The sequence below is a fragment of the Bos javanicus genome, chromosome X (genome assembly GCF_032452875.1).
Source record: "Bos javanicus breed banteng chromosome X, ARS-OSU_banteng_1.0, whole genome shotgun sequence".
Taxonomy (NCBI): domain Eukaryota; kingdom Metazoa; phylum Chordata; class Mammalia; order Artiodactyla; family Bovidae; genus Bos; species Bos javanicus.
Window position 1 is genome coordinate 34,763,577 of NC_083897.1, and position 27,335 is coordinate 34,790,911.

The 27,335-nt window shown below is 39.7% G+C and overlaps 1 protein-coding gene and 1 non-coding gene across 2 annotated transcripts in view; one reads left to right on the forward strand and one right to left on the reverse strand.

The window, feature by feature from the left end:
* PASD1 (PAS domain containing repressor 1) overlaps positions 1-27,335 on the forward strand; it is a 111,766-nt gene that overhangs the window by 22,887 nt on the left and 61,544 nt on the right. The gene's annotated exons all lie outside the window — the stretch shown is intronic.
* LOC133243659 (U6 spliceosomal RNA) lies at positions 18,202-18,308 on the reverse strand. Its single transcript, XR_009735199.1, has one exon. It is a non-coding gene; the product is annotated as a U6 spliceosomal RNA (small nuclear RNA).

Sequence of the window (27,335 nt, forward strand, 5' to 3'; positions counted from 1 at the left end):
TTGCTTATAGTTTCCTTCGTTGTGCAGAAGCTTTTAATTTTAATTAGGTCCCATTTGTTTATTTTTGCTTTTATTTCCAATATTCTGGGAGGTAAGTCATAGAGGATCCTGCTGTGGTTAATATCGGAGAGTGTTTTGCCTATGTTTTCCTCTAGGAGTTTAATAGTTTCTGGTCTTAAGTTTAGATCTTTAATCCATTTTGAGTTTATTTTTGTGTATGGTGTTAGAAAGTGCTCTAGTTTCATTCTTTTACAAGTGGTTGACCAGTTTTCCCAGCACCACTTGTTAAAGAGATTGTCTTTAACCCATTGTATATTCTTGCCTCCTTTGTCAAAGATAAGGTGTCCATAGGTGCATGGATTTATCTCTGGACTTTCTATTTTGTTCCAGTGATCTATATTTCTGTCTTTGTGCCAGTACCATACTGTCTTGATGACTTTGGCTTTGTAGTAGAGCCTGAAGTCAGGCAGGTTGATTCCTCCAGTTCCATTCTTCTTTCTCAAGATTGCTTTGGCTATTCGAGGTTTTTTGTATTTCCATACAAATTGTGAAATTATTTGTTCTAGTTCTCTGAAAAATACCATTGGTAGCTTAATAGGGATTGCACTGAATCTATAAATTGCTTTGGGTAGTATACTCATTTTCACTATATTGATTCTTCCAATCCATGAACATGGTATATTTCTCCATCTATTAGTATCCTCTTTGATTTCTTTCACCAGTGTTTTGTAGTTTTCTATATATAGGTGTTTTTTCCTTTAGGTAGATATATTCCTAAGTATTTTATTCTTTTCGTTGGAAAGGTGAATGGAATTTTTTCCTCAATTTTATTTCTGTTTTCTCATTATTAGTGTATAGGAACGCAAGGGATTTCTGTGTGTTTATTTTATATCCTGCAACTTTACTATCTTCATTGATTATTTCTAGTAATTTTCTGGTGGAGTCTTTAGGGTTTTCTATGTAGAGGATCATGTCATCTGCAAACAGTGAGAGTTTTACTTCTTCTTTTCCAATCTGGATTCTTTTTATCTCTTTTTCTGCTCTGATTTCTGTGGCCCAAACTTCCAAAACTATTTTGAATAGTGGTGATGAGAGGGAGCACTCTTGTCTTGTTCCTGAATTTGGGGGAAATGCTTTCAAGTTTTCTCCATTGAGGATAATGTTTGCTCTGGTTTTGTCATATATAGCTTTTATTGTGTTGAGGTATGTTCCTTCCATTCCTGCTTTCTGGAGGGTTTTTTATCATAAATGGATGTTGAGTTTTGTCAAAGGCTTTCTCTGCATCTATTGAGATAATCATATGGCTTTTATTTTTCAATTTGATAATGTGGTGTATTACATTGATTGATTTGTGGGTATTGAAGAATCCTTGCACCCCTGGGATAAACCCCACTTGGTCATGATGTATGATCTTTTTAATATTTGTTGGATTCAGTTTGCTAGAATTTTGTTAAGGATTTTTGCATCTATGTTCATCAGTGAATATTGGCCTGTAGTTTTCTTTTTTTGTGACATCTTTGTCAGGTTTTGGTATTAGGGTGATGGTGGCCTCATAGAATGGGTTTGGAAGTTTACCTTCCTCTGCAATTTTCTGGAAGAGTTTGAATAGGATAGGTGTTAGCTCTTCTCTGAATTTTTGGTAGAATTCAGCTGTGAAGCCGTATGGTCTTGGGCTTTTGTTTGTTGGAAGATTTCTGATTACAGTTTCAATTTCTGTGCTTGTGATGGGTCTACTAAGATTTTCCATTTCCCCCGGTTCAGTTTTGGAAAGTTGTACTTTTCTAAGAATTCATCCATTTCTTCCAAGTTGTCCATTTTATTGGCATATAGTTGCTGATAATAGTCTCTTATGATCCTTTGTATTTCTGTGTTGTTTGTTGTGATCTCTCTATTTTCATTTCTAATTTTGTTGATTTGATTTTTCTCCCTTTGTTTCTTGATGAGTCTGGCTAATGGTTTGTCAATTTTATTTATCTTCTCAAAGAACCAGCTTTTGGCTTTGTTGATTTTTTCTATTGTCTCTTTTGTTTCTTTTGCATTTATTTCTGCCCTAATTTTTAAGATTTCTTTCCTTCTACTAACCCTGAGGTTCTTCACTTCTTCCTTTTCTAGTTGCTTTAGGTGTAGAGTTAGGTTATTTATTTGACTTTTTTTTGTTTCTTGAGGTAAACCTGTATTGCTATGAACCCTCCCATTAGCACTGCTTTTGCAGTGTCCCACAGATTTTGAGTTGTTGTGTTTTCATTTTCATTCATTTCTATGCATATTTTGATTTCTTTTTTTATTTCTTCTGTGATTTGTTGGTTATTCAGCAGTGTGTTGTTCCGCCTCCATATGTTGGAATTTTTAATAGTTTTTCTCCTGTAATTGAGATCTAATCTTACTGCATTGTGGTCAGAAAAGATGCTTGGAATGATTTGTTTTTTTGAACTTACCAAAACTAGATTTATGGCCCAGGATGTGATCTATCCTGGAGAAGGTTCCATGTGTGCTTGAGAAAAAGGTGAAATTCATTGTTTTGGGGTGAAATGTCCTATAGATATCAATTAGGTCTAATTGTATCATTTAAAGTTTGTGTTTCCTTGTAGATTTTCTGTTCAGTTGATCTATCCATAAGTGTGAGTGTGGTTTTAAAGTTTCCCACTATTATTGTGTTATTGTTAATTTCCCCTTTCATACTTGTTAGCATTTGTCTTACATATTGTGGTGCTCCTATGTTGGGTGCATATATATTTATAATTGTTATATCTTATTCTTGGATTGATCCTTTGATCATTATGTAGTATCCTTCTTTGTCTCTTTTCACAGCCTTTGTTTTAAAGTCTATTTTATCTGATATGTATTGCTTCTCCTGCTTTCTTTTGTTCTCTATTTGCATGGAATATCTTTTTCCAGCCTTTCACTTTCTGTCTGTATGTGTCCCTTGTTTCGAGGTGGGTCTCTTGTAGACAACATATATAGGGGTCTTGTTTTTGTATCCATTTAGCCAGTCTTTGTCTTTTGGTTGGGGCATTCAACCCATTTATGTTTAAGGTAATTATTGATAAGTATGATCCCATTGCCATTTACTTTATTGTTTTGTGTTCAAGTTTATACACCCTTTCTGTGTTTCCTGTCTAGAGAAGATCCTTTAGCATTTGTTGGAGAGCTGGTTTGGTGGTGCTAAATTCTCTGAGCTTTTGCTTGTCTGTAAAGCTTTTGATTTCTCCTTCATATTTGAATGAGATCCTTGCTGGGTACAGTAATCTGGGCTGTAGGTTATTTTCTTTCATCACTTTAAGTATGTCCTGCCATTCCCTCCTGGCCTGAAGAGTTTCTATTGAAAGATCAGCTGTTATCCTTATGGGAATCCCCTTGTGTGTAATTTGTTGTTTTTCCCTTGCTGCTTTTAATATTTGTTCTTTGTGTTTCATCTTTGTTAATTTGATTAATATGTGTCTTGGGGTGTTTCACCTTGGGTTTATCCTGTTTGGGACTCTCTGGGTTTCTTGGACTTGGGTGATTATTTCCTTCCCCATTTTAGGGAAGTTTTCAACTATTGTCTCCTCAAGTATTTTCTCATGGTCTTTTTGTCTTCTTCTTCTGGACTCCTATGATTTGAATGTTGGGGCATTTAACATTGTCCCAGAGGTCTCTGAGGTTGTCCTCATTTCTTTTAATTCATTTTTCTTTTCCCCCTCTCTGTTTCATTTATTTCTACCATTCTATCTTCTACCTCACTAATCCTATCTTCCACCTCCGTTATTCTACTATTTGTTCCCTCCGGAGTGTTTTTTTATCTCATTTTTTGCATTCTTCATTATATATTGACTCTTTTTTATTTCTTCTAGGTCCTTGTTAAACCTTTCTTGCATCTTCTCCATCCTTGTCTCCAGGCTATTTGTCTGTGTTTCCATTTTGTTTTCAAGTTTTTGGATCATTTTCACTATCATTATTCGGAATTCTTTATCAGGTAGATTTCCTATCTCTTCCTCTTTTGTTTGGTTTGGTGGGTATTTATCCTGTTCCTTTACCTGCAGGGTATTCCTCTGTCTTCGTCTTGTTTATATTGCTGTGTTTGGGGTGGCCTTTCTGTATTCTGGCAGTTTGTGGAGTTCTATTTATTGTGGAGTTTCCTAGCTGTGGGTGGGGTTGTACAGGTGGCTTGTCAAGGTTTCCTGGTTAGGGAAGTTGTGTCAGTGTTCTGGTGGGTGGAGCTGGATTTCTTCTCTCTGGAGTTCAATGAAGTGTCCAGTAATGAGTTATGAGATGTCAATGGGTTTGGAGTGACTTTGCGCAGCCTGTATATTGAAGCTCAGGGCTGTGTCCCTGTGTTGCTGGAGAATTTGCATGGTATGTCTTGCTCTGGAACTTGTTGGCCCTTGGGTGGTTCTTGATTTCAGTATAGGTATGGAGGCGTTTGATGAGCTCCTGTCGATTAATGTTCCCTGGAATCAGGAGTCCTCTGGTGTTCTCAGGATTTGGACTTAAGCCTCCTGCTTCTGGTTTTCAGTCTTATTCTTGAAGTAGCCTCAAGACTTCTCCATCTATACAGCACCATTTATAAAACATCCAGGTTAAAGATGAAAAGTTTCTCCACAGTGAGGGAAACCCAGAGAGGTTCACAGAGTTACATGGAGAAGAGAAGAGGGAGGAGGGAGATAGAGGTGACCAGGATGAGATGAGGTGGAATCAAAAGAGGAGAGAGCAAGCTAGCCAGTAACCACTTCCTTATGTGTGCTCCACAGTCTGGACCACTCAAAGATGTTCAAGGAGTTATACAGAGAAGAGAAGAGGGAGGAAGGAGACAGAGGTGGCAGGAGGATAAAGAGGGGAATCAAAAGAAGAGAGATCCAGCCAGTAATTAGTTTCCTAAGTGTTCTCCACTGTCCGGAACACACAAAGAGATTCACAGAGTTGGGTAGAGAAGAGAAGGGAGAGGGAGGAAATAGAGGCGACCTGGTGGAGGAAAAGGAGAATCCAGAGGGGGAGAGAGCAGTCAAGCCAGTAATCTCGCTGCCAAGTAAAAATGGGTACTGACGATTGGGTTCTTAAAGGTACAAAATTGATAACAAATACCAAAAAGCAAAGATTAAAAATCTAGAGTAGAGGTTGGATTTTCAAAAATAAAATATTAAAGAAAAAAAATAAAAAAAAGTCACATAAATTATATAATATATATATATATGAAATTTGTTTTAAAAAATAGGGTCTCTCTCTTTTTTTTTTTTTTTGCAAAGTAATAGTTGGTTATAAAAATTAAAATTAAAGAAGTAATAGAGGATTTAAAAATAAAAAAATAAAGAAGATTGTAAAAAAATATATCTAGGACTTTCTCTGGTGTTGCTGTGGGCAGTGTGGGGGTCAGTTCATTTTCGGATAGTTCCTTGGTCTGGCTTATATTTCTCCAGATCTATAGGCCCCTTCCTATGTAGTCAGTACTAACTACAGGGTTTTAATCTATTGCACCTGTCACTTCCAAGGCGGGTCCCTCTGTTTTAGCTTCTTCTGTTTGCTGGTCTCTTCAATGTCTAATTTCTGCCCTGGCACAAGGGGGCGGTGGTGGACACTTTTTTAGGCTCACTTGTTCAGTCGTGCTGTGGGGAGGGAGGGATGCCGCAAACAAATATATCTGGCTTGTGTGGGGAGTGCTCCCAGTGTCTTGGCCACACTGGGTTTGCCCCCGCTCATGGCATGTGTGCTTTCCCCATTTACACAGATTAGGTTCTAGGTTGCTGTGCCGGGAATTGTCTGAGGCTGGCCCTGGGTTGTATGCACTTCCCAGGTCTAAGCCACTCAGGTTCAGGTACTTGTGTAGTCCTCAGAGGCACAGACTCGGTTGGGCCTGTGTTTTGTGCCCTTCCCAAGTCCGAGCCGCTCAGGTGACCAGGTGTTTGGCGAAGGTGGTCGCTGTGACTTATCACCTCCCCTGTCCCTACCGCTTGGTTTTCTGGGTGTACAACTGGCGCACCTTCTCAGGTGGATGTTGACTGTCCAGAATCCCAAGAAATCTTGGTTAGCAATGAAGCCTGCTTGCAGTTTGGTAGACGATGCCTCTCTGAGGCCACGATTGCCCCCTTCTGGCTCTGGCTGCCCTCGCCTGCCTGTCACCGGAGGGGGATGGGCTGGTCTGCAGCCGGCTAGCTCTGTTCAGTCCTTTGTTCTGTGAGCGGGCCTGACAGTGTCTTGCTGCTGCTACTGCTAAGTCGCTTCAGTCGTGTCCGACTCTGTGCGACCCCATAGACGGTAGCCCACCAGGCTCCCCCGTCCCTGGGATTCTCCAGGCAAGAATACTGGAGTGGGTTTCCATTTCCTTCTCCAATGCATGAAAGTGAAAAGTGAAAGTGAAGTCGCTCAGTCGTGTCTGACTCTTAGCGACCCCATGGACAGCAGCCTACCAGGCTCCTCCATCCATGGGATTTTCCAGGCAAGAGTACTGGAGTGGGGTGCCATTGCCTTCTCCGGTTAGGGCTTTTCGTGTGGTATCTATCCCACAGTCTGGTTTGCTAGCCCAAGTTAGCTCCCTCAGATTGCCCTCGGGGCATTCAGGCCCTGTCCTTACTCTAAGCAATGCAGCCCGTGCCTCCCTGCCCAGCCCCTGCTTGCTTGTGGCGGATGCAGGCATCTGCGCTGTTTCTCCGCTGGGGGAGTTACCAATGGGCATGTAATCTGTGGGTTTTAATTATTTATTTATTTTTCCTCCCAGTTATGTTGCCCTCTGTGGTTCCAAGGCTTGCCACAGACTCGGCAGTGAGAGTGTTTCCTGGTGTTTGAAAACTTTTTGCTTTTTAAGACTCCCTTCCCAGGACGGAGCTCTGTCCCTACCTCTTTTGACTCTCTTTTTATCTTTTACGTTTTTCCCTACCTCCTTTCGAAGACAGTGGGCTGCTTTTATGGGTGCCTGATGTCCTCTGCTGGCATTCAGAAGTTGTTTTGTGGAATTTACTCAGCGTTCTTTTGATGAATTTGTGGGTGAGAAAGTGGTTTCCCTGTTCTATTCCTCCACCATCTTAGGACTGCCCCCGTCCTTTAGCTTTTTAAGTTACAGTGTTTTCATATATCTGAGTCCTAAAGGAATTCAGATGAAGTCTAGGGGAAATCAGAAGAGAATCTAAAAGAGACACTACAAAAATCTTTGTATTTTTGCTTTATATTCATTCTCAGCTAGATTTATATTCGTTCTCAGCTAGATTTACATTCATTCTCTGCTAGATTTTTAAAATGTCAGTCAGAAGATTACAAATTTCATGGACTAATAAAAAACCAAGGTTGATATTCAGTGCCATGGCTCAAAGTATAGGGACCACAAAACATAGTTTTAAGAGTACAAATAGTTTTTAAGAGTACAAACTTTCTAGCATAAGTTCTGGAGGTCTAATAATGTACAGCAATGTGATGATAGTTAATAATGCCATACTCGAAGTTTGCTAAGTTTGTCCATTCTTACTACACAGACACATACACACACACCAAAGATACTTATGTGAGGTGATGGATGTGTTAATTAATTTGATGTGGTTATCATTTTGTAGCTTATACGTATATAAAATGTATAGAATTTTATTTGTCACTTATACCACAAGAAAGAAAAAAATAGAAATTTATTTAGGGAAAAAAACAGAACTCCCACCTGAACCCCACAGTAGATGATTTTCATTGTAAAGTGAAGTTTAGCATTAATAATAAAGGTTAAAGAACGGGTCTGGGGAGGAAGTGCCAGATGGGCCATCCAGAAGCAAAACAGTAGTATTGTCCCTGTGAATCTTCCATCATTAGAGCTCCTTTTCTGCCTCTCAGGGGTTAAGGCTTCTAAGGATTGATATCTAGGTTTAATTCTAGGACATGCTTTGGGAATAATGAAAAACATTAAGTTCTACAGGGTGACTGAACTTTAGTTAAAATCTAGTCTGCCACCTGGATACCTACAAGGCTCATTTGCTAGTTTTTTTGTTGTCCAGCTACAGTGACTAGCAAATAAATCAGGCACATCAGATCAGCAGAGACTGTGGATCAATTCTGCTTTTCCAAGAAATTAAGTCCTAGGAGATGTTTTGTCCTTTTAGTGGAAGTCAGACTGAGGCTGCAGTTCTTTTTGCCTGTCATGGAGTGGAAGTAGCCATGGACAGTTAAAGTTATTGTGAACCAGCACTTTAAAAATGCCAGACACTTGGAATTCATTTATTTTGTAAGTGCTTTCATAGGTCATTACCCATTCTTTACCCCTTTGAAACCATTTAAGATATGCTAGGATTGGTAATCGGAGAAAGCAATGGCACCCCACTCCAGTACTCTTGCCTGGAAAATCCCATGGATGGAGGAGCCTGGTAGGCTGCTGTCCATGGGGTCGCTAAGAGTCGGACATGACTGAGCGACTTCACTTTCACTTTTCACATTCATGCATTGGAGAAGGAAATGGCAACCTACTCCAGTGTTCTTGCCTGGAGAATCCCAGGGATGGCAGAGCCTGGTGGGCTGCTGTCTATGGGGTCACACAGAGTCGGACACGACTGAAGTGACTTAGCAGCGGTAGCAGCAGCAGTAGCAGCAGCAACAGCAGGATTGGTAAGCCTCACACAAAATTCACTTTGGACGTTGAATAGGTTGGATTTTTTTGAGCAGTGTTTATTCTCTAAGATTCTAGGACTCCTGGGGACCACATCCCTTTGATTTTTGACATTCAGAATTTCCATTTCTTCCATTCTGTCATCTGGGTGTATGAGACTGTGAACCTTGCAAAGAAGAGAGAGAGCTGTTAACATTAGTTTGTGCCAGCACTCTCACAATATATCTAAGTTCTCTATATTGTATTTTGTACTTTTGTACATTTAATTGGATTAAACAGGTACCCAGTGCTTTGTGTGTCTGGAGAAGATTTCTAGGTACTTTAATGTACAGAAAGCAGAGTAAGAGTCCTATGGCCCGAGAAAGCTTACATTCTAATACACACAAGGCACAGTGTGTATCATAGTCTTGAAAGGAAAGACTTTGGGGAGATCTGGGAAGACTTCTTAGAAAGGATGACATAAGACTAGAAGGCAGTCGGGTGTAGTTTTGAACTCTAATACTAGTTTCTTTGAATTCAAATTGCTGGTGTACCACTTACTCGTTGGATGATCTCGGGCTATCTTCTTGCGCCTGTTTCTTGAGGAACTCAGATGATAACATCAGATCAGACCTCACAGCAATGTTGTGAGAAACAAATAAGTTGCTTACTGTAGAGGTCAGGGCCTCTCCATTGGTCTGGGATAGCAGAGGACCCAGGGGGAGGGCTTAGGAGGAGGTCCAGGATTGGGTTGGTGGATTGGATCATGCTGTCTGAGAGGTGAGGATGGAGTGGAGTGGGACAAGAGTGTAGATGGATGAGGGGGATGTGGTTGCAGGGTTTGAGATGAAAGGGCCTGAACTTGAGGTTTGGTGTGGATGATCAACAGAAGCAGACAGGCATGAGCCCCAGTGCAGAGGCAGATGCTGATCAGACTGGCCCAAATGGGGGCAGAGAGACAAGAGAGTTATGGAGGGTACCTTGGCAACCTTCATTTGCAGGACTAGATTGATGATGGTCATGCTTAGGAGTTTGGTCATACAACTGGGGTTTTTCTCTGCTAATATCTTGCAACCAAGGGAAGCAAATGTTGGGTTTGTTGATGAATGAGGAAGGGGCAGAAACAAACCTTAGGTCACCTCCTTGCTGTTGATCAGCCAGATTCCTAGGTAGCCTTGGGATTCAGGAGGACAAGGTTGTGGAAGGAACACTCAGTTTGACCATGGATGAGGATGGAGATTACTTAGAGACTTCATGTACAACCCAGGCAAAGGCTGGATGATAGGATGTAGAGAGCTGTGTCCGAGTAGTGGGTGGCCAGAAAACTCAGAAGTGTCCCATTTATTCAGATGCTGTCTTCTCCAACAATTGGGCCTCCAAAATAGTTTAGAGAGCTTTCAGAGTAATCATCTCAGGATTTAATGAAAGAGAAATAAAGTGGGTGGTGTAGCAAGACCTTTTTACTGAGGTTTGAAAAGCAATGTAGGGGAGACGAGGCACATGTGCAAAGACTCATTTGAATCCCACTTCTGTCAGGTACTTACCTGTGTCCTGTGTCCTGTGTTGATATGCTTAGCCGTGTTTGACTCTTTGAGGTCCCATGGACTGTAGCTTTCCAGGCTCCTCTGTCCATGAGATTTTCCAGGCAAGTATACTGGAGTAGGTTGCCATTTCCTTCTCCAGGGTATCTTCCCAACCCAGGGATCGAACCTGCGTCTCTTGTGTCTCCTGTACTGGAAGGTAGATTCTTTACCACTAGCACCTCAGACAAATTACATCAGCTACAATCTTAAAACTTCTTTCCAGTTTTATTGAGATATAATAGGCATATAACATTGTGTAAGTTTAGGGGGTACAATATAACAATTATATATATTTATGAAATGATAACTTCAATACATTTAGTTAATACCTATCACCTCACATAGTTAAATTTTTTCCCCTTGTGACAAGAACTTTTAAGATCTACTCTCTGAGCAGATTTCAAATATACAATGCAGTATTGTTGACTATAATCACCATGCTGTAAATCACCTCCCTAAAACTTATTTACTAAAATGGGAAGTTTGTATGTTTTGACCACTGTCATTAATTTCCCCCTCCATCTCCTCTCCATGGCCCACCTCTGGCAACGCCTGATCTTGTTTCTATGAGGTTTGTTTGCTTGTTTGTTTTTAGATTCCACATATGAGTGGCATCATGCAGTATGTCTTTTTCTCTGTCTGATGTATTTCACTTAGCGTAATGCCTCAAGATCCATCCTTGTCAAAAACGGCAGGATTGCCTTCTGTGTTATGGCTGAATGATATTCCACGTGGCAAGTGAGAGTAATAGTACGTTATGCACTGGGCTGTTGTGAGGAATGAAGAGTGGTTCATGAAATACTGACACGAGCTATGTGTGAATAAACTCCATAAAATTGTGGCTCCACTCTGCTCGAGCCCTCAGCCTCTCCCAGCCCAACTCCTTGAGTCTTCTAGCCCAGTGCTTCTGCAAGGTCATTGTGCATCGGCACCACCTGGAGATCCAGCACCACAATTTATTTAGCAGGTCTGGTGCAGCCTGAGACTATGATTTCAGGTAGGACCCATTTTGCCGAGCTGGGAACCACATTTAAAAAAAAAAAAAAATGTTTTTAGATTTTTTTTTTTAAATGTGGACCATTTTTAAAGTCTTTATTGAACTTGTTACAGTATTACTTCTGTTTTATGTTTTGGGGTTTTTTGGCCACAAGGCATGTGGGATCTTAGCTCCCTGACCAGGGATTGAATTTGTACCCCTTGCATTGGGAAGTCTGGATTATGCAATCAATGGGACCTGGATTTAAATTCCAATTCTACATCTTTATAATTGTGTGAGTTTTGTTGAGTTCTTTAACCTTTATAAGTCTTAAGTATCCCAACTGTAATATCTGGATTATAATACTGACATGTCAAGGTTTTTGTGAGAATTAACATATAGAAAGTGGCACAGAGTAGCTACTCAAGAAGTGGTAGCTTTCATTAGAGATATATTAACAGCAGTGTAAAGTCAAAAGGACTGTGAGGAAGGCGCAATCTTCTGAGAGGGAAGCAATGGCAAAAACAAACAAAACAAAACAAAACTGGCACTACAGAGTGGTTTCTTGATACCACTTGTTGGGGCAAGAAGGAGAGAACCCTGAGATCAAGCCCCATGCAGTCAGCAAGCCGCAGAAATCTAACACGCCAGGGACTGGTGGTATTTCAGATCTGGATGTAGGGTTGGGCCATGAGGATACCTAATGGATGTCCCCATCATCAGCAATGTCAGGGGAAAGAGCCTGGCTCTGTAGCGGTACCAAGCTGCACAGAAGCCTCATTTTCCCTGAGCAAAGCACAGCTGCCCCTCTGTAGCAATGGAGGAGGGGGGTGATCAGATTGACGCTTCCTGGGCATCTTTCTGAGCACCAAGACAAGGATATTGGCCAGAAAACGTACTTGAAGTCTGGGACCATAATGTAAAGATGAACTAGTAAAGATGCTGTGGGATTGGATGGAGGCGGGGAGGTTCACAGAGAGGAAAGGATAGCAGTCAAGTGGCTAGAATGAACTGGAGGAAGGTGAAGAGGAGGGCTCCTAAATGTGCCACAGAAAGGGCAATGGTAGAGAGTGGTCAGGGGACATTGCTGGGGAGGAGGCAAAGGAAAACGTCCCGGTGGTTTCCAGTAATCCCTAATATACCATCATGAAAAATACTCTTTCACAGAGAGAGAGAGCATGCACAGCTCTTCACCCTTCCACACCCCTGAAGGGGCTGAAGTTAACTAGTTAGTAAGCACTCAGTCACCAAGGAAAAACTGCCTTCTCTGTGGGGTTCCCTGAATCCCCTGCAGTTCCTGGGAGGCCTCATGAGCTAGTCAAGCGGATTTAGTCTTGTGTTAGCAGCAAGCCGAACTCCACTGGGCTTTCCCCCACCTTCCTCCTGCCAGTCTGACAGAGACAAGGAAGCCCCTGTGACCTACACCGTGCAATAATGGCCAGAAAGTGTTTGGCTTGTGTAAACATCTTTTCAAATGTTTATGTGGAATTGGAAAGAAAACCAGAGAGAGTCTGAAGAAAAGCAGAATGTAGAGGTGAATGCATCTTTGGCTCTAACTGTGGTTTCCATGTATTTGTTTCTTTTTCAAGTAAAAAGCTCCAAGTATTTTAAATGACATTCACAACATCATTGTGGAAGACAATCACGAAGTGTATTTGGAGTTATAAAATTTGCTGCGCATCATCAGGGATCAACTCTAGTCTTTCTACAGACACACGCATTTTTCTATAAACAATTGCTCAAAAAAGTGGTCTTTCAAATTTCAGTAGAATGCTGTTTTTTTTTTTAAGTTTATAGGAAGAAATGCATGATGGCATGCTTCATCAATTTGAAGTTATCTTCTCTCACTTGTATAAGGTTTATTAAATATATTTAATCAGTGAGGATGAATGAAATTTTTACAATTCTCATGTAGACAATAATGTCATTAAATGTGTATGGCATAAATACATCAGCCCAGTCGGTGGGATTTTCCAATTTATTTTCAATCAAAACTTTCTTCAAAAATTATAACTCACAAGATTATATGTCATCACTTGTTCATCCATCTGAAGGGAACATAATTTTCCAATTGTTAAAGTCAAGAATGGAAATTAATCTACAGTGAATTATGCAGTATGTGTACCACATACCATGCCAAATAAGCCAGGAAGGGCAAGTGGCAAAGCCACGCTGCAAAAGAGACCCAGAAACAGAATCAGGCTTCCTGATTCCGTCAGGGTCTCCCTAAAGAGTGGCTTTTCTTTTCTTGAACATGAGTTCCTCCACAGGCTCTCCCTGCATCAGCCAGAGTGCTTACCTGGGTGAGGTGGTGGACAAGCCAGTCAATGAAGACAATGAGCCCCATAGCACAGGTGCACACACAGCAACAGGTCAAAGGTCCACTCCTTCTGAGATTGAAGCTGAGGTCTGTTCTCAGCATATCTTGTGTCCCCTTCTGAGGACAGTGTCAGGTCAACTGTGTCCATTGTTGTATTCCTAGCATCCCACACTGAATAAATGTTTGGTGAATAAAAAAAAAATGAATGAAAAAACACCAAGTTCTGCCTGCCAAAATGCTGGTGAACAACTCTCACCCAGTTAATCCTGTTCCTAAAAGACAGACTGGCTAAAAAAAAAAAAAAAAAAGGCAAACTCAGATCTGCAGAGAAATCTAAAAGTCTCAAAGTGTATCTCTTACTGGTTTTGCACTTTGAGGGAATGTTGTCTCCAGGTCTCTTACCCTGAGGCAGTGAGGAATACTAAAAGGCAAAAGGTTCTTCCATCCTTCACCATTCTGACAGAATAGTTCAAGTTTCTGTACGGTGTAGTAAAAACTGGCACTGAAAGAGATCTGCAATTCATTAAATTCCTAATCCTAGTCTTACTTCAATTGCGACTGTGGATTGTCTATATACCCCTCTGAAATTTTGCAATCCATTTAATCCCTGTCCGCACTATTCCTTAGAAGCACACTGATTTACGGCTGATATCTATATAAATTCACTGACTCAAGGCCAGGGAATAAGCACTGCAGGACAAGAAGCTTCACAGAAGGCAGTACCAAAGATTGTTGTGTAATGGACACAGACACCTTCAACCAGTGGGTGGAAAGAACATCACAGGCAGAAAACAGAGCCTGAGTAAGGGCACCAAGGTGAAAGGTCATGGTTACATCAAATGGTCCTTACTGCTTCCTAGCATGTGATCTTGGGTGAGTTACTTAACTGTTTTGAGCCTCTGTGTCCTCATCTGTAAAATAAGAATAATACTAGCACCATTTCACAGGGCTGTTGCAAAAATTCACAGGCATACTGGATATCAAAGTGCCCACCCGAGTGCCAGATACAGAGTAAGACCACAATAAATGCCTATAAACAAAGTGTGATAAGAGACAGAAAGCAGAATAGTGGTTATCAGCTGCTACTGCTAAGTCGCTTCAGTCGTGTCCAACTCTGTGAGACCCCGTAGATGGCAGCCCACCAGGCTCCCCCGTCCCTGGGATTCTCCAGGCAAGAACACTGGAGTGGGTCACCATTTCCTTCTCCAATGCATGAAAGTGAGAAGTGAAAATGAAGTCGCTCAGTCGTGTCCGACTCTTAGCGACCCCATGGACTGCAGCCCACCAGGCTCCTCCATCCATGGGGTTTGCCAGGCAAGAGTACTGGAGTGGGGTGCCATTGCCTTCTCCGTGGTTACCAGGGACACAGTTTAATAGGGACAAGGTTTTAGTTTGGGATGATGTAAAACTTCTGGAAATGAAGTGTGGTAATGGTTGCATGCTGTGATTCATGGGGTCGCAAAGAGTCGGACACGACTGAGCGACTGAACTGAACTGAATGGTTGCATAGCAATGTGTATGTATTTAATGCCACTCAACTGTGGGCTTACAGTTTAACAGTTTAACTGTGGGCTAAACTGTTTAACACTGTTTAACACACTGTTTAACACTGGTTCTCATATTATTTTTTGTTTGTTTTATTTATTTATTGGCTACACTGGGTCTTCGTTGCTGCATGGGCTTTTCTCTAGTTGCACAGAGTAGGAGTTGCTCTCTAGTTGCAGTGCTCAGGCTTCTCAATGAGGCAGCCTCTCTTGTTGCAGAGCACAGGTGCTAGAGCACAGATTCAATAGTTTCGGTGCACAGGCTCAGTTGCTCCATGGCATGTGGGGTCTTCTTGGACCAGGGGTCGAACCTATGTCTCCTCCATTGGCAGGCAGATTCTTTACCACTGAACTATCAGGGAAGCCCTCTTGTATTATTTTTGAGAGGTGTTTCTTAATTTTGAATGCCACACATACTAATTAGAGCAGACTTTAAACATGCAAAAAAAAAAAAAAATTACCTCCCAAAATTTCATCATCCAAAGACACCTCTGAATGTTTTTTTTTTCTCCTAGTCCTGTTTTCTGCACAGTATTTTATTTGTTCATCTGTATATCATGGTTTAAATGATTGGACTGATATATATTATACAACATTGTTACCTTTTCCAGCTAGTATTATAATAATTTTTTCATAATATAGATTCTTCACAAACATACTTTCCAGTGGCCTCTGCACTGGTTAAAAACCATATGAAAAGGTCACTGGAGAGCGTCACAAATGCTGAGACTTTCCATGAAATAAGAAACGCAGTCTTGGGAGGATGGGTAAAGGGAGTTTGAACTCCTAGTCCTAGGCAAATATTACCCTATTTCAAATTGAAGAATGCAACCGGTATAGACATTCCACATGGAACTTCATTAAATTTCAACTGTGGGAGAGGGAGAGGGTGGGATGATTTGGGAGAATGGCATTGAAATATGTATAATATCATATATGAAATGAGTTGCCAGTCCAGGTTCGATGCACGATACTGGATGCTTGGGGCTGGTGCACTGGGACGACCCAGAGGGATGGTATGGGGAGGGAGGAGGGAGGAGGGTTCAGGATGGGGAACACATATATACCTGTGGCAGATTCATTTTGATATATGGCAAAACCAATACAATATTGTAAAGTTAAAAAATAAAATTAAATTAAAAAAAAAGTTTCAACTGTGTAACTCCTCAGGCAGAACAGGCCGAGGTGGCTGAGTCCTTGAATCTATCTGAATTGGTGGAGAGTTTGTTGGAAAGGTCATCAACCCTGAGATGTGTAAGAAAATTCCTTAGTGTTGTAGTCCTTATGCACAGGCTTTCTTCTCCCCTAGGTGTGCATCCAGAAAAAGTCCTGCTCTCGCTGCTCTGCTTCCCTTACTGCAGTGTTAAAATGCTGAGACTCTTTAAAGATGTCCAGGGATGATGGGAGACTGAACACAGTGGGCCTAGCTGAGTTGTCCAGTAGTTCTCAGGACGTGTTCACTTTGTCATTCAAGATTAAGACTTTAGTGTCATTTAGTCCTAAACTGTTTGTGCACATGTTATGTGTGTCACATGGGCCCCAGACATGGCCCCTGCAACGTGCTGCAAGAGCATTAGCAGCAGAAGCCTAGATTGGATCAGCAGAAGCCTAGACTGACATCCATAGACTGGTACTTCCCTGGAGCTGAACTGTGACTGTGTTGACTTATTTGCTTTTGGCAGTTATGAGACTGTGAAACAGAATGAAGATTTCTTTGACTATAAATCTTATCCCAACTGAACATTGACGACCTATGCTATCCTAATCATCATACTAGAAAGTATCTGCATCAGTGATTCTCAACCACAGAGAGTAATCATAATCCATCTACTCAGTGTGTTCTCTTGTGAACTAAAACAAAATGTGTGTGTATCTGTGTACACACACCAGAAAATTGGAAGTGGCTTTGCCTCCCCAAAAGAGGAAATCTTTGCAAGTATGACTCACTTGACTTTTTTGATCTTTGTGGTTCAGATGGTAAAGAATCTGCTTACCAATGCAGGAGATTCGAGTTCTATCTCTGGGTCAAAAAGATCCCCTGGAGAAGGGAGTGGAAACCCACTCCAGAATTCTTGTCTGGAGAATCTCATGGACAGAGGAGCCTGCCGGGCTTTAGTCCATGGGGTCTCAAAGAGTCAGACACGACTGAGCAACTTTCACAAAATTTGATGAGATTTTTTTTTTTAGGTGATTTCCCATTGACTTTGGAAAAAGCCACTCAACACACAACTCTGCTATTCTGAAAGAAAATAATTATTACATTGCATAGGAAAATACTTTGCTGGCTACTTTTGGCCTTCTTTTTTTCATTCTTTGTGTATTCTTTTCCCTGTGTCAGTTTCTAAGTCTTTGTTTTAGAATGAATTACTGAGCGGAACAGATCAGTAATTAACAGGTGCCTGGAACGACCTTGTCCAGTGATTAAGGGAAGTCATTGAATATTTAGCAGTGTGGGTTTTTTTAAAAAAAAAAAATAACATTTATTTAGCATTCAGAATTTACCACTATGCCAAAAAGACATGTTCATGTAACATGTAACAAGTGACATGTTCATTCAATCTTTACAACAAGCCTGTGAAATGGTGGGTACTATTATTATCCCCTTTTCTAAGCAAGGAGATTGAAACTTAGTTTAACTTGCCTAATCAATAGTGGAGACAGTATGAAATACTGCCCCTTATATTTATATAATCTGAGAATATATTTGGAGATTCTGGCAGGAAAATTTTTTTAATATATTTTTTTATTGAAGGATGATTGCTTTACAGAATTTTGTTGTTTTCTGTCAAACCTCAAAATGAATCAGCATAGGTATATATACATCCCCTCCCTTTTGAAACTCCCTCCCATCTCCCTCCCCATCCCACCCCTCTAGGTTGATAGAGAGCCCCTGTTTGATTTTCCTGAGCCATACAGCAAATTCCCATTGGCTATCTATTTTACATATGGTAATGTAAGTTTCCATGTTACTCTTTCCATACATATCACCCTCTCCTCCCCTCTCCCCATGTCCATAAGTCTTTCCTCCATGTCCGTTTCTTCATTGCTGCCCTGTAAATAAATTCTTCAGTACCATTTTCTAGATTCTGTATATATGAATTAGAATACAATATTCGTCTTTCTCTTTCTGACACATTTCACTCTGTATAATAGGTTCTAGGTTCATCCACCTCATCACAACTGACTCAAATATTTTCCTATTTATGGCTGAGTAATATTCCATTGTGTATATGTACCACAAATTGTTTATCCATTCAAAAAATATGGAACACTTCAAGAATTTGCATGTCATCCTTGCACAGGGGTCATGCCAATCTTCTTTGTATCTTTCCAATTTTAGTATATGTGCTGCTGAAGTGAGCACTGGCAGGAAAATTTAATGGTGTGTTTTGAGTGTCTTCTCTGTGTGGAGCTGGGTGCTGTTTGGAAATAACAAAGATATATAAAGCATGACTATTGTATGTATGTATTTATTTATTTTGGCAGAGCCTTAACCACTGGACTGCCAGGCAAGTCACCCAACTCTTCTGTTATTGAAGTATTTTTATTTATTTATTTTATTTTTTTAGACTTGTGTATTTAAATAGCTTGCAACAAACTTTATTGCCCCATATATAGAAAGGGCTATATGAAAACACACATACACACATACTCTATGGTTCAGTTCAGTTCAGATCAGTTCAGTCACTCAGTCTTGTCCAGCTCTTTGTGACCCCATGGACTGCAGCATGCCAGGCTTTCCTATCCATCATCAACTCCCAGAGTTTACTCAAACTCATGTCCATTGAGTCAGTGATGCCATCCAACTATCTTATCCTCTGTCATTCCCTTCTCCTCCCACGTTCAATCTTTCCCAGCACCAGGGTCTTTTCAAATGAGTCAGTTCTTCACATCAGGTGGGCAAAGCATTGGAGTTTCAGCTTCAGCATCAGTCCTTTCAGTGAAAATTCAGGACTGATTTCCTTTAGGATGGACTGGTTGGATCTCCTTGCAGTCCAAGGGACTCTTAAGAGTCTTCTCCAACACCACAGTTCAATAGCATCAATTCTTCAGTGCTCAGCTTTCTTTATAGTTCAACTGTCACATCCATATACATGACTACTGGAAAAACCATCGCTTTGACTAGATGGGCCTTTGTTGGCAAAGTAATGTCTCTGTTTTTTAATATGCTGTCTAGGTTGGTCATAACTTTTCTTCCAAGGAGCAAACATCTTTTATTTCATGGCTGCAGTCAACATCTGCAGTGATTTTGGAGCCCAGAAAATAAATTCTGTCACTGTTTCCCCATCTATTTGCCATGAAGTGATGGGACCAGATGCCATGATCTTAGTTTTCTGAGTGTTGAGTTTTAAGCCAACTTTTTCACTCTCCTTTCACTTTCATCAAGAGACTTTTTAGTTCTTCTTGGCTTTCTGCCATAAGGGTGGTGTCATCTGCATATCTGAGGTTATTGATAGATATTTCTCCCGGCAATCTTGATTCCAGCTTGTGCTTCATCCAGCCCAGCGCTTCTCATGATGTACTCTGCATAGAAGTTAAATAAGCAGGGTAACAATATACAGCCTTGACATACTCCTTTCCCTATTTTGAACCAGTCTGTTGTTCCATGTCCAGTTCTAACTGTTGCTTCCTGACCTGCATACAGATTTCTCAAGTCAGGTGGTCTGGTATTCCCATCTCTTGAAGAGCTTTCCACAGTTTGTGGTGATCCACATAGTCAAAGCCTTTGGCATAGTCAATAAAGCAGAAGTAAATGTTTTTCTGGAACTCTCTTGCTTTTTTGATGGTCCACTGGATGTTGGCAATTTGATCTGTGGTTCCTCTGCCTTTTCTAAATCCATCTTGAACATCTGGAAGTTCATGGTTCACATATTGATGCCTGGCTTGGAGAATTTTGAGCATTACTTAAATAGCATGTGAGGTGAGTGCAATTGTGTGGTAGCTTGAGCATTCTTTGGCATTGCCTTTCTTTGGGATTGGGATGAAAACTGACCTTTGCCAGTCCTGTGGCCCCTGCTGAGTTTTCCAAATTTGCTGGCATATTGAGTGTAGCACTTTTCGCAGCATCATCTTTTAGGATTTGAAATAGCTCAACTGGAATTCCTTCACCTCCACTAGCTTTGTTTGTAGGGATGTTTCCTAAGGCCCAATTGACTTCGCATTCCTGAATGTCTGGCTCTAGGTGAATGATCACACCATTGTAATTATCTGGGTCGTGAAGATCTTTTTTGTATAATTCTTCTGTGTATTCTTGCCACATCTTCTTAATATCTTCTGCTTCTGTTAGGTCCATACCATTTCTGTCCTTTCTTGAGCCCATCTTTGCATGAAATGTTCCCTTGGTATCTCTAATTTTCTTGAAGAAATCTCTAGTCTTTCCCATTCTATTGTTTTCCTCTATTTCTTTGCACTGATCACAGAGGAAGGCTTTCTTATCTCTCCTTGCTATTGTTTGGAACTCTGCAATCAGATGCTTATATCTTTCCTTTTCTCCTTTGTTTTCACTTCTCTTCTTTTCACAGCTATTTTTAAGGCCTTCTTAGACAACCATTTCGCCTTTTTGCATTTCTTTTTCTTCTGGATGGTCTTGATCCCTGCCTCCTGTACAATGTCACGGACCTCTGTCCATAGTTCTTCAGGCACTGTGTCAGATCTAACCCCTTGTACCTATTTCTCACTTTCCCTGTATAATCCTAAGGGATTTAGTAGAATTGTCAAAATGATAATGATTTTTTATCACAAATCAAATTTCTATTTGTGCATGGAACTGTTCCTAATGGGTCTCTTCTGTCCTATGCTTTGTACCCTTATCTATTTACCTCAAAGATATGTAGTCTTGATGTCTAGTAGAACACATCTTTGTATATTTTTATTCTTCAAAATTATTGTATATTTTTGACTTGTTGATATTGATGGGAATTCTGTAATTAACATGTGAAGTTATATAGAAAACCAAACCCAAACAAAAATATACTGAGTTTTGATCAGAGTTAATTGGTAGATTAGTTGGGGAGATCTGATAAAACTATGAAAATTCCTGCCCAGGAATATGACGTATCTTTCTATTTATTTAGATATTTTTATATTAATCAATAAAGACATTATTTTCTGTGTAATACTTTTGCACATAATGTTAAATTAGCTCCTAACACTGTATCATTTCCTTTACTATATATATGAAGAATCATGTATTATTTAAGAACACAAAAAATGATTTGAGTAATTATAGAGATTTGGCTTTTTGATGGAACTATATAACATCATAAATACATATAATGCAATTTTAATAAATTTCAATTAGGTTATTGAATATTTTTCAATTTAACATTAATATTCATTATAATCCAGTTAGAAATACTGTCTGATTTTCTGTTTTTAAACCTTTTCCAAAGGTTTATTCATTGATTCAGAAATGATTTACAGGGATGTTATTTAATTTCCAAATGTTTGGGGGTTTTCCAGGGATTTTTCTGTTTATTATTGATTTCTAATTTTATTCTGTTTTCATCAGAGAACATAGTTTGTATGCCTTTAAAGATTTAAATTCACTGAAACTGGTCTCATGGCCCAGTACATTTTGAATCATCATGACAGTTAGAATGTTAAGCCTGTGTTCTACAGTTGCTTGGTTGCAGTACTCTGTCATCAAATGAGGCCAAGTCTCATGGCGCATGCATTTTGCATCATCATGACAGTTGGAATGTTAAGCCTGTGTTCTCCAGTTGCTTGGTAGCAGTACTCTGTCAACAAATGAGGCCAAGTCTGTTGGCGGGCTAGTAAGTCTCCCACATCCTTACTTCTTTTCTCTTTATTTGGTCCATTAATTGCTGATAGAGGAGTGTTTGAACTCACCAGATGTAATGGTGGGTTTGTTTATTCCTCCTTTTAGTTCTTATTTCATTTTCAAACTTTGTAATTAGGAGTATACCTGTTTAGGATTGTTTTACCTTCTTGACTGACTCCTTTATCGTAATGACATGTCCCTCTTTTTCTCTAAGACTATTCCTTACCTAGAGTCTTTAGTATTAATTAACCACTTAAGCTTTATGTCATTCGGGTTACATAGTATATATATTTCTGTTATTTTACTTATAAGCTGTGACTTTATAATTGAAGTGAGTATCCTGTAGACAAGAGAGTTTGGTCTTACTCTTGTCCCCAGTTTTGACACTCCTAGGCTTTGTATTGGTGCCTTTTTCCAGGGATTTATCTGTTTATTACTGATTTCTAATTTAATTCTGTTTTCATCAGAGAACATAGTTTGTATGCCTTTAAAGATTTAAATTCACTGAAACTGGTCTCATGGCCCAGTACATTTTGAATCATCATGACAGTTAGAATGTTAAGCCTGTGTTCTACAGTTGCTTGGTCACAGTATTCTGTCATCAAATGAGGCCAAGTCTCATGGTGCATGCATTTTGCATCATCATGACAGTTGGAATGTTAAGCCTGTGTTCTACAGTTGCTTGGTAGCAGTACTCTGTCATCAAATGAGGCCAAGTCTCATGGCGCATGCATTTTGCATCATCATGACAGTTGGAATGTTAAGCCTGTGTTCTCCAGTTGCTTGGTAGCAGTACTCTGTCAACAAATGAGGCCAAGTCTGTTGGCGGGCTAGTAAGTCTCCCACATCCTTACTTCTTTTCTCTTTATTTGGTCCATTAATTGCTGATAGAGGAGTGTTTGAACTCACCAGATGTAATGGTGGGTTTGTTTATTCCTCCTTTTAGTTCTTACTTCATTTTCAAACTTTGTAATTAGGAGTATACCTGTTTAGGATTGTTTTACCTTCTTGACTGACTCCTTTATCGTAATGACATGTCCCTCTTTTTCTCTAAGACTATTCCTTACCTAGAGTCTTTAGTATTAATTAACCACTTAAGCTTTATGTCATTCAGGTTACATAGTATATATATTTCTGTTATTTTACTTATAAGCTGTGACTTTGTGATTAAAGTGAGTATCCTGTAGACAAGATAGTTTGGTCTTACTCTTGTCCCCAGTTTTGACACTCCTAGGCTTTGTTTTGGTGCCTTTTTCCAGGGATTTATCTGTTTATTATTGATTTCTAATTTAATTCTGTTTTCATCAGAGAACATAGTTTGTATGCCTTTAAAGATTTAAATTCACTGAAACTGGTCTCATGGCCCAGTACATTTTGAATCATCATGACAGTTAGAATGTTAAGCCTGTGTTCTACAGTTGCTTGGTCACAGTATTCTGTCATCAAATGAGGCCAAGTCTCATGGCGCATGCATTTTGCATCATCATGACAGTTGGAATGTTAAGCCTGTGTTCTACAGTTGCTTGGTAGCAGTACTCTGTCATCAAATGAGGCCAAGTCTCATGGCGCATGCATTTTGCATCATCATGACAGTTGGAATGTTAAGCCTGTGTTCTCCAGTTGCTTGGTAGCAGTACTCTGTCAACAAATGAGGCCAAGTCTGTTGGCGGGCTAGTAAGTCTCCCACATCCTTACTTCTTTTCTCTTTATTTGGTCCATTAATTGCTGATAGAGGAGTGTTTGAACTCACCAGATGTAATGGTGGGTTTGTTTATTCCTCCTTTTAGTTCTTACTTCATTTTCAAACTTTGTAATTAGGAGTATACCTGTTTAGGATTGTTTTACCTTCTTGACTGACTCCTTTATCGTAATGACATGTCCCTCTTTTTCTCTAAGACTATTCCTTACCTAGAGTCTTTAGTATTAATTAACCACTTAAGCTTTATGTCATTCAGGTTACATAGTATATATATTTCTGTTATTTTACTTATAAGCTGTGACTTTATAATTGAAGTGAGTATCCTGTAGACAAGAGAGTTTGGTCTTACTCTTGTCCCCAGTTTTGACACTCCTAGGCTTTGTATTGGTGCCTTTTTCCAGGGATTTATCTGTTTATTATTGATTTCTAATTTAATTCTGTTTTCATCAGAGAACATAGTTTGTATGCCTTTAAAGATTTAAATTCACTGAAACTGGTCTCATGGCCCAGTACATTTTGAATCATCATGACAGTTAGAATGTTAAGCCTGTGTTCTACAGTTGCTTGGTCACAGTATTCTGTCATCAAATGAGGCCAAGTCTCATGGCGCATGCATTTTGCATCATCATGACAGTTGGAATGTTAAGCCTGTGTTCTCCAGTTGCTTGGTAGCAGTACTCTGTCATCAAATGAGGCCAAGTCTCATGGCGCATGCATTTTGCATCATCATGACAGTTGGAATGTTAAGCCTGTGTTCTCCAGTTGCTTGGTAGCAGTACTCTGTCAACAAATGAGGCCAAGTCTGTTGGCGGGCTAGTAAGTCTCCCACATCCTTACTTCTTTTCTCTTTATTTGGTCCATTAAATGCTGATAGAGGAGTGTTTGAACTCACCAGATGTAATGGTGGGTTTGTTTATTCCTCCTTTTAGTTCTTACTTCATTTTCAAACTTTGTAATTAGGAGTATACCTGTTTAGGATTGTTTTACCTTCTTGACTGACTCCTTTATCGTAATGACATGTCCCTCTTTTTCTCTAAGACTATTCCTTACCTAGAGTCTTTAGTATTAATTAACCACTTAAGCTTTATGTCATTCGGGTTACATAGTATATATATTTCTGTTATTTTACTTATAAGCTGTGACTTTATAATTGAAGTGAGTATCCTGTAGACAAGAGAGTTTGGTCTTACTCTTGTCCCCAGTTTTGACACTCCTAGGCTTTGTATTGGTGCCTTTTTCCAGGGATTTATCTGTTTATTATTGATTTCTAATTTAATTCTGTTTTCATCAGAGAACATAGTTTGTATGCCTTTAAAGATTTAAATTCACTGAAACTGGTCTCATGGCCCAGTACATTTTGAATCATCATGACAGTTAGAATGTTAAGCCTGTGTTCTACAGTTGCTTGGTAGCAGTACTCTGTCATCAAATGAGGCCAAGTCTCATGGCGCATGCATTTTGCATCATCATGACAGTTGGAATGTTAAGCCTGTGTTCTCCAGTTGCTTGGTAGCAGTACTCTGTCAACAAATGAAGCCAAGTCTGTTGGCGGGCTAGTAAGTCTCCCACATCCTTACTTCTTTTCTCTTTATTTGGTCCATTAATTGCTGATAGAGGAGTGTTTGAACTCACCAGATGTAATGGTGGGTTTGTTTATTCCTCCTTTTAGTTCTTACTTCATTTTCAAACTTTGTAATTAGGAGTATACCTGTTTAGGATTGTTTTACCTTCTTGACTGACTCCTTTATCGTAATGACATGTCCCTCTTTTTCTCTAAGACTATTCCTTACCTAGAGTCTTTAGTATTAATTAACCACTTAAGCTTTATGTCATTCGGGTTACATAGTATATATATTTCTGTTATTTTACTTATAAGCTGTGACTTTGTGATTAAAGTGAGTATCCTGTAGACAAGATAGTTTGGTCTTACTCTTGTCCCCAGTTTTGACACTCCTAGGCTTTGTTTTGGTGCCTTTTTCCAGGGATTTATCTGTTTATTATTGATTTCTAATTTAATTCTGTTTTCATCAGAGAACATAGTTTGTATGCCTTTAAAGATTTAAATTCACTGAAACTGGTCTCATGGCCCAGTACATTTTGAATCATCATGACAGTTAGAATGTTAAGCCTGTGTTCTACAGTTGCTTGGTCACAGTATTCTGTCATCAAATGAGGCCAAGTCTCATGGCGCATGCATTTTGCATCATCATGACAGTTGGAATGTTAAGCCTGTGTTCTACAGTTGCTTGGTAGCAGTACTCTGTCATCAAATGAGGCCAAGTCTCATGGCGCATGCATTTTGCATCATCATGACAGTTGGAATGTTAAGCCTGTGTTCTCCAGTTGCTTGGTAGCAGTACTCTGTCAACAAATGAGGCCAAGTCTGTTGGCGGGCTAGTAAGTCTCCCACATCCTTACTTCTTTTCTCTTTATTTGGTCCATTAATTGCTGATAGAGGAGTGTTTGAACTCACCAGATGTAATGGTGGGTTTGTTTATTCCTCCTTTTAGTTCTTACTTCATTTTCAAACTTTGTAATTAGGAGTATACCTGTTTAGGATTGTTTTACCTTCTTGACTGACTCCTTTATCGTAATGACATGTCCCTCTTTTTCTCTAAGACTATTCCTTACCTAGAGTCTTTAGTATTAATTAACCACTTAAGCTTTATGTCATTCGGGTTACATAGTATATATATTTCTGTTATTTTACTTATAAGCTGTGACTTTATAATTGAAGTGAGTATCCTGTAGACAAGAGAGTTTGGTCTTACTCTTGTCCCCAGTTTTGACACTCCTAGGCTTTGTATTGGTGCCTTTTTCCAGGGATTTATCTGTTTATTATTGATTTCTAATTTAATTCTGTTTTCATCAGAGAACATAGTTTGTATGCCTTTAAAGATTTAAATTCACTGAAACTGGTCTCATGGCCCAGTACATTTTGAATCATCATGACAGTTAGAATGTTAAGCCTGTGTTCTACAGTTGCTTGGTAGCAGTACTCTGTCATCAAATGAGGCCAAGTCTCATGGCGCATGCATTTTGCATCATCATGACAGTTGGAATGTTAAGCCTGTGTTCTCCAGTTGCTTGGTAGCAGTACTCTGTCATCAAATGAGGCCAAGTCTCATGGCGCATGCATTTTGCATCATCATGACAGTTGGAATGTTAAGCCTGTGTTCTCCAGTTGCTTGGTAGCAGTACTCTGTCAACAAATGAGGCCAAGTCTGTTGGCGGGCTAGTAAGTCTCCCACATCCTTACTTCTTTTCTCTTTATTTGGTCCATTAATTGCTGATAGAGGAGTGTTTGAACTCACCAGATGTAATGGTGGGTTTGTTTATTCCTCCTTTTAGTTCTTACTTCATTTTCAAACTTTGTAATTAGGAGTATACCTGTTTAGGATTGTTTTACCTTCTTGACTGACTCCTTTATCGTAATGACATGTCCCTCTTTTTCTCTAAGACTATTCCTTACCTAGAGTCTTTAGTATTAATTAACCACTTAAGCTTTATGTCATTCGGGTTACATAGTATATATATTTCTGTTATTTTACTTATAAGCTGTGACTTTGTGATTAAAGTGAGTATCCTGTAGACAAGATAGTTTGGTCTTACTCTTGTCCCCAGTTTTGACACTCCTAGGCTTTGTTTTGGTGCCTTTTTCCAGGGATTTATCTGTTTATTATTGATTTCTAATTTAATTCTGTTTTCATCAGAGAACATAGTTTGTATGCCTTTAAAGATTTAAATTCACTGAAACTGGTCTCATGGCCCAGTACATTTTGAATCATCATGACAGTTAGAATGTTAAGCCTGTGTTCTACAGTTGCTTGGTCACAGTATTCTGTCATCAAATGAGGCCAAGTCTCATGGCGCATGCATTTTGCATCATCATGACAGTTGGAATGTTA